The sequence below is a fragment of the Nicotiana attenuata genome, unplaced genomic scaffold, assembly GCF_001879085.1.
Source record: "Nicotiana attenuata strain UT unplaced genomic scaffold, NIATTr2, whole genome shotgun sequence".
Classification (NCBI taxonomy): Eukaryota; Viridiplantae; Streptophyta; class Magnoliopsida; order Solanales; family Solanaceae; genus Nicotiana; species Nicotiana attenuata.
Window position 1 is genome coordinate 20,099 of NW_017673743.1, and position 7,643 is coordinate 27,741.

A 7,643-nucleotide genomic window follows, 5' to 3' on the forward strand; every position below is an offset into this window, starting at 1 on the left:
GTGCATCATTTGGTCTGAGCAATCCATTACTATGACTTCAACATTTGCCACTTTCCATCCTATCCAAATTCTACCATTTGGTGCATAAGCATAGTTATCCTTGAACATCCAATCTATACCCATCTTCCTCTGTATTGTTGTTGCTCTTTGTTGTTTAACTCTAGTCTCTAGGCAAGCTATCATATCTACTTTATTCATCAACAAGAACTTTTTGAATTCTCGTTGCTTGTAGGACTTATTCAGTCCTCTTATATTCCAGGACACAATAATCATGGAGGATTATGAGTAACAGGACTGGTACTCTCAGCTGCCCTTTGAGCATCATCACTACTAGAAGATGGTCCCTGATGACTCTCATTTGATGGCCTTTCCAGAATTGTCAGGGGTGCTAATGGATTTCTTCTAGCTAGTTCTTCATAGTTAATATCCTTATGACTCTTTTTACCAACTGATCATTAAGTAACCACTGCCTGTTTGCCTCGATTAGTCACTTATATCTCTACTACTGTCTCATGTTGTGTAGGTTCCTCCTGAAGCAAAACATTTGTTTAATTATTTCCCGTGTCAGTTGTTTTTGGCTTCCATTCCATTCTTGTTCTCTTCTTCCTTCTTCTTTTATGTTGCTTTGGTCCATCATCCTATTGTGTTGCTTGTTGACACTCACTAGTACCATGCCCAAACTTGTTGCAATCCATGCAAAGTTTTGGTTTCCATTCAAAATCCACTTTCTGCATCCAGCTACTCCCATCTGGCTTTTCAATGAGTATTTCATCTGGTAATGGTTGTGTGATATCCATTTCAATGAGGACTCTAGCATAAGAAATTCTTTCACATTGTGCTGTAAGTTTATCAGTGCAAATAGGTTTGCCTAGTAGACTAGCAATCCTAGCTAGATTTCCTCAACCCAACACTGGACAGGCAGCCCAGGAAGGTTAAACCATATAGGAACTATTCTCATAGATTCGTTCTGAATCTATAAATCCAGATCCCAATCCTTCAAGACCATATGTCTATTATTAAAGGTGTAAGGTCCATTTTACACAATTGAGTTTTTGTCCTCCAAAGATTTAAATCGAAAAATAAAATACCCATCGTCATGAAGAAGTACCGTTAGTGTCGTCACTGAGTTCCATACTCCATAAACAAACATTTCCTTGAACGACGGGTTTCCCCATAGAACGTATCCAATCAAAGTTGTTTTCCATCGCTTACATTGTTGTTCTATCTCTTTTGGGTTTAGCTTGACCATTTTCACTCCATCCTTGACTACCGGAGGATAGAACTTCAGTTGCATGCCTTGTGTTTGAACTCTGTTGCCTTTAACTACCTCTGCCATGGTCTGCTTTGTACTTTGAGACCAGCTGAGTAGGTTAATTTTCGCGCCGCTATCAGCAATCCTGGCTCTATTACTTGCGATTCCTCCTTAACCGTTTCCGGTGGGGCTTGCATGACAGTATGGGCACTCCCCATGCCTGGCATCCAATGTAACAGTTGCATTGGGGCTAATTTCTGGGGATTACCATTTTCTGGTGTAATCAATCGATTCCTATTATCTACTGGAAGAGGTGATTGTGTAGGGAGGGGAGATGATTATGCTGATGAGTCATCGTGAACGGCGAGGTTGCTATTTTTAACGTTACATGCATTAAATATAGAGATAATTTCAAAAATCTCCCTGTCAGGTTTGGTTTACTCACATTCTCCTTCCTTATGGTTTATGATATTATGTTTACCACAGTCATTTTGATTTTCTTGTAACTTATTTACTTTTAATGTATGTAAAATATAAGTAGTCTCGCTCTCTCTTGTACTCTCTATAATACATACATAATTTTTAAATATTAATTGTCATTATTAAAATATTATGTAAATCATAATCTAAAATTCATTCAAACTATAAATAGAAAACTAATCATTTTAGAAATCTACTATAGAGTTTTATTTTAGTAAAAGTGTTTGTATTAGGTGCATTAAATATATATTTTTAGAAATCACTTTATTATCTTCTTAATTGTGTCAATAGATTCGTATAGTTTCGATTAATAAAACTACTAAGAAAAGCAATTTTTGTTCAACCTTATTAAGATATATTATTGTTTATTATTTTTCATGTTTTATAGTAGAAATAAGATTGATTTTTGTAAATAAATAAGCATATAATATAGATTAATAAGGTATTACGAAAAAAAAAATTAAAATTTGACAGTCACAAAAGTTAAAATAGGATTAACAAATTCAATTAATAAAGAGAGGAGGAAGAATATTTATCAATTTAATTAGACCAAAGAATATGATTTTTTAAAAATAAGTTAAAAAGGAAATTAATTTCTCCCAATTTTTGACACCAATAGCGGAGACCTTCAAGCTACCCGCAATTAACAGACTTCCCCGAAGGACATTCCAGATGTCTTAACTGGAGCAAAAATACCTTTTTGCCAACAGTAATCACATGATTAGTAGGAAAATCCGGTCCACTACCGGTTCAGTCGTTACCGCCAATAGAAGTTAAAACGCAGATTACAGAAGACTCCCGAAGCAGAACCTTGGCCTCCCATAGAAGGACCTAGAATTTCTAATGCACTCATATATAAACCCCAACACGTCTCCCATTGTCACGCAAATCAAATCGCAATTCACGAGTTTTGTTTCTGAATTTCTCATTAAACTTCTCGTTCATTCTTCACTCGCGTTTTTTGTTTTCTCTTCTCGCGCTTAGAATCATCAATGGCGGATGTGCATATGGCTGAGGCAGAGACATTCGCATTTCAGGCTGAGATCAACCAGTTGTTGAGTTTGATCATCAATACATTCTACAGCAACAAGGAGATTTTCCTTAGGGAGCTCATTAGCAATTCTTCTGATGCGTTGGATAAGATCCGATTCGAGAGCTTGACGGACAAGAGCAAATTTGATGCTCAGCCTGAGCTCTTCATTCGCCTTGTTCCTGATAAGGCCAATAAAACTCTCTCCATCATTGACAGCGGTATTGGCATGACCAAAGCAGGTAATTTAGTTACGTTTGTTTTTTTACTTACTCTGTTCCTTTCCAGAGATTTTTCAGCCTACTTTTCGTGGATTTTTCACTCTTATTGCATTATTTCGATTGTTCTATTTGTAACTTTACATGAAAAAAGAAGTACGGTAATGCATGGATGAATATGTAATATTCACGTGCTATTGATTATCTTTGTTGGCAACATTTTTGTGTTTCGTTTCGATTTAACTTATATAGATTGAGAGCGTATATCTGTCTTCTACACTGTCGTGTGTTTTAATGATTATAATTAACCATTTATTGTATTTTTAAGCTACTAAATTAGGCTTCTCATGGACTTCAGTAAAATGTTACTCCATAAATCAATTCAATACTCTGTGTCTATGTACCTTTTTTTTTATAGTCCTTTTGAGCTCTTGCCTGATGCATATGAGTCTAATTGTTTTATTCTGCAATTCGGGCACTTGTTTGTGTTTTGGATTTGTAAATGTAGGTGGATGATTTAGATTCAGTAGGCTTTGAGTATATGTGGTTCATTATTACCGTATATGCGCATGCGTTAAAAAGAGTGGGTAAGATTACATTGTCCTCTGGTTGAAGAATTTTTTCAGGCATTCTAGGCCCATAATATATAGTTCATGATGCTTTGGTTATCTTGATAGGCTTTCGAGATTCTATATATTTAGGTGTGAGTGGTACTGATATCTCCGATTTCTATGTGGTTCCATAGATTTGGTTAACAACCTGGGTACAATTGCGAGGTCCGGCACAAAGGAGTTTATGGAAGCTTTACAGGCTGGGCTGATGTGAGCATGATTGGTCAATTTGGTGTTGGTTTCTACTCTGCATACCTAGTAGCAGAGAAGGTTATCGTAACCACCAAGCACAACGATGATGAGCAATATATCTGGGAATCGCAAGCTGGTGGTTCGTTCACTGTTACAAGGGATGTTAATGGAGAGCAACTGGGCAGAGGAACTAAAATCTCTCTCATCCTCAAGGAAGACCAGGTAATCTCATATTTCTGATTTTTGACGTGCATTTAGTATTTGTTCCATCTCATACAAGTGTTTTTATCATAAATTTTTAAATGCCGTAATAATTAATTACTATCTCTGTTCCAATTTATGTGAACCTGTTTGACTGTTTGACTGGGCACGGAGTTTAAGAAAAAATAAAAATTTTTGGAATTTGTGGTCCTAAGTAAGTTAAAAGGGGGTCCAGAGTATTTGTGTAGTTATAAAAGCTTCTCACTAAGGGTAGAATTGTAAGTTTAAGCTAAATTGTTTCCAAATTTAGAAAGAGTTCATTCTTTTGGAACGGACCAAAAAGGAAATTGGTTCACATAAACTGGAAACGGAGGGAGTAGTAAATAAGAAGATGTATTCTTGAAGACTGCTGTTCTTAATCTCCCTATTGAAGTTAAATTAGTTTGGTCTAGTACCAACCATATGTGCAAGCAAGTTTTCGCTTCCTTGTGCGTTTTGCAGTTAACTAACTTGTAATGATAATTTGCAGTTGGAGTACTTGGAGGAGAGGAGAATTAAGGACCTTGTGAAAAAGCATTCTGAATTCATTAGCTACCCAATTTATCTTTGGACAGAGAAGACAACCGAGAAGGAAATTAGCGATGATGAAGATGAGGAACCCAAAAGAGAACAAGAAGGTGATGTTGAGGAGGTGCATGAGGATAAAGAGAAGGAGAAAGGTAAGAAGAAGAAAATCAAGGAGGTTTCTCATGAGTGGCAGCTCATTAACAAGCAGAAACCTATCTGGTTGCGCAAACCAGAAGAATTCACAAAAGACGAATACGCCTCTTTCTACAAGAGCTTGACTAATGACTGGGAGGATCACCTTGCAGTCAAGCACTTTTCTGTTGAGGGTCAACTTGAATTCAAAGCAATCCTTTTCGTGCCCAAGAGGGCTCCGTTTGATCTCTTTGACACCCGCAAGAAGATGAACAATATCAAGCTTTATGTCAGGAGGGTGTTAATCTTGGACAACTGTGAGGAACTTATCCCCGAGTACCTTAGCTTTGTGAAGGGCGTTGTAGACTCTGATGATTTGCCCCTTAACATCTCTCGTGAGATGTTGCAGCAGAACAAGATTCTCAAGGTCATTAGGAAGAACCTCGTGAAGAAATGCATTGAGATGTTCAATGAGATTGCAGAGAACAAGGAGGACTACAACAAGTTCTATGAGGCTTTCTCAAAGAACTTGAAATTGGGTATTCATGAAGATAGCCAGAACAGAGATAAGTTGGCTGACCTTCTTCGATACCACTCCACCAAGAGTGGTGATGAGATGACAAGTCTGAAGGATTATGCAACTAGGATGAAGGAGGGTCAGAAAGACATCTATTACATCACTGGAGAGAGCAAGAAAGCTGTCGAGAATTCACCATTCTTGGAACGTCTAAAGAAGAAAGGTTACGAGGTGCTCTTCATGGTTGATGCCATTGATGAATATGCAGTTGGGCAGCTGAAGGAATATGATGGTAAGAAACTAGTTTCTGCTACCAAGGAGGGGCTAAAACTTGATGATGAAACTGAGGAAGAGAAGAAGAAAAAGGAAGAGAAAAAGAAGTCTTTTGAGAGCCTTTGCAAGGTCATCAAAGACATCCTTGGAGACAAAGTTGAGAAGGTTGTTGTCTCTGATAGGATCGTTGATTCTCCATGTTGTTTAGTGACTGGCGAGTACGGTTGGACGGCTAACATGGAGAGGATCATGAAGGCTCAAGCTCTGAGGGACAACAGCATGAGCTCTTACATTTCTAGCAAGAAGACAATGGAAGTGAACCCAGACAATGGAATCATGGAGGAGTTGAGGAAGAGAGCTGAGGCTGACAAGAATGACAAATCAGTGAAAGATCTTGTGTTGTTGCTCTTTGAGACAGCTTTGTTGACATCCGGTTTCAGTCTTGACGACCCAAATACTTTTGCTGCAAGAATTCACAGGATGTTGAAGTTGGGCCTGAGCATTGACGAAGAAGAGGAAGCTGGTGAGGATGCAGATATGCCTGCCCTAGAAGAAACTGGCGAGGAAAGCAAGATGGAGGAAGTGGACTAAAGCACTTTGCTTCATCGATGAAGGTGTTACATGACAACATTGAAGATGCGTTAAGCAGTTTTCCTTCTTTTGCCTCTCTTTTGTTGACTTTGTTCTTCAAAGTTAGTTGGGTTCTGTTGTTTAAGCAACTATAGTATCCCTTTTTAGGATCGTAAAAACTTTAATGGAGTGTCAATCTGTTTTGTGATATGTCTTAGTCAGATATTTGCTTTTACAGTTCTACTCTCCTTTTATCTTATCCTGGTTTATTGTACAATTTTTATAGCTAGAATTTTGCATGTGGTTCCAGTAGGAAAGTGGATCCCTCCCAATGAACCAAAATGCTTTTAGAACCTCAGTGTTATGGCCCCTTAAAAAAGGGCAGCCCGGTGCGCTAAGCTTGGCCACAAGGGTATGTTGTACGCAGCCCCGTGACATCCTAGTCACATGACAGTAACGTTCCGAATCATCTGTAACAAAATTCATCTGAAAACCTATTCAAACATTTCATATGGGAAGGTATAGAGAATCGGAATAAGATTGGTGAGAAAGCAGTGGTCTGCTCCCCAAAATCTATTTCTTTGTTAAGGAGGATCACACCTTTCAACAAAGAGGTCAATTGTTGGGGGTAAAACTTTCGACAAAGAAGTTAGGTGTTGGAGTGAGATTGTTCTAATTTCTTGATTTTGCCTCGAAACACTGTCCAACTACCTCACTGGAAACCACGCACTCTTGATTCTTAGTCATGCATTGAGGTTTGAAAAACTCACACCACAATTAGATGACAGTGGGAATTAAGTGGACGATGAAGAGAATGGAAATGAGTTCACTAGGAAGTATAAGTTCGGTGCTTAGATTCTTTTAACGATTCTGGGGTGTGTATATGTATCCGCAGGCACAAATTTTGACCGCAGGCACAAATTTTGACGGAGGTGCTTTAGGACGGTCGACATAATTTCTGTTACTAGTTTCTTGGCACGTGTTTTGTATGCTATAAAATAATATTAATATTATTTTGAGTAAATATTTATACCTGAATAAATAAAGCACAAGTTTTTGGGAATAATGTCTTATGTTGACTTGTTTACAAGAATATCGTTAGAATAATTTAAAAGAGAGAAATGATGCAAGAGACTTCTATGAAAAAATATAGAATGAGTGGAGACGTTTTTAGAAAACTATCTTAATTAGGATAGTAACTAATTTCTCGCAACGATGGAAATGGTTAAATGGAACATTCTATCTCCATGATAAAATGGCTATTCAGCAAATCAATATTGCATTCTTTAACCTTTTTTTACCGGAAAAAAGAAAAAATTCGACAATATACATATCTTCACAAATAACAGAAACTTATATTGCCAACAGTTTCTTTGATATCAAAAATGAGTAACTCCATATTCTCTCATAATTTTTCATATGAAGAAACTGTAGTGATCCTTGAATCCTCTAATGAGGAATCTCTTTTATCCTACTTTCTAACGTGAATATCATATTTTATTTATGATCTCACAAGTATGTATATATATATATATATATATATATATATATATATATATATATATATATATATATATATATATATATATATATATATATA

At 37.0% G+C, this 7,643-nt stretch overlaps 1 pseudogene; it reads left to right on the forward strand.

Moving 5' to 3' along the window:
- The first annotated feature begins 2,609 nt into the window (after positions 1-2,609).
- LOC109217151 lies at positions 2,610-6,278 on the forward strand (annotated as a pseudogene).
- Positions 6,279-7,643: the final 1,365 nt, after the last annotated feature.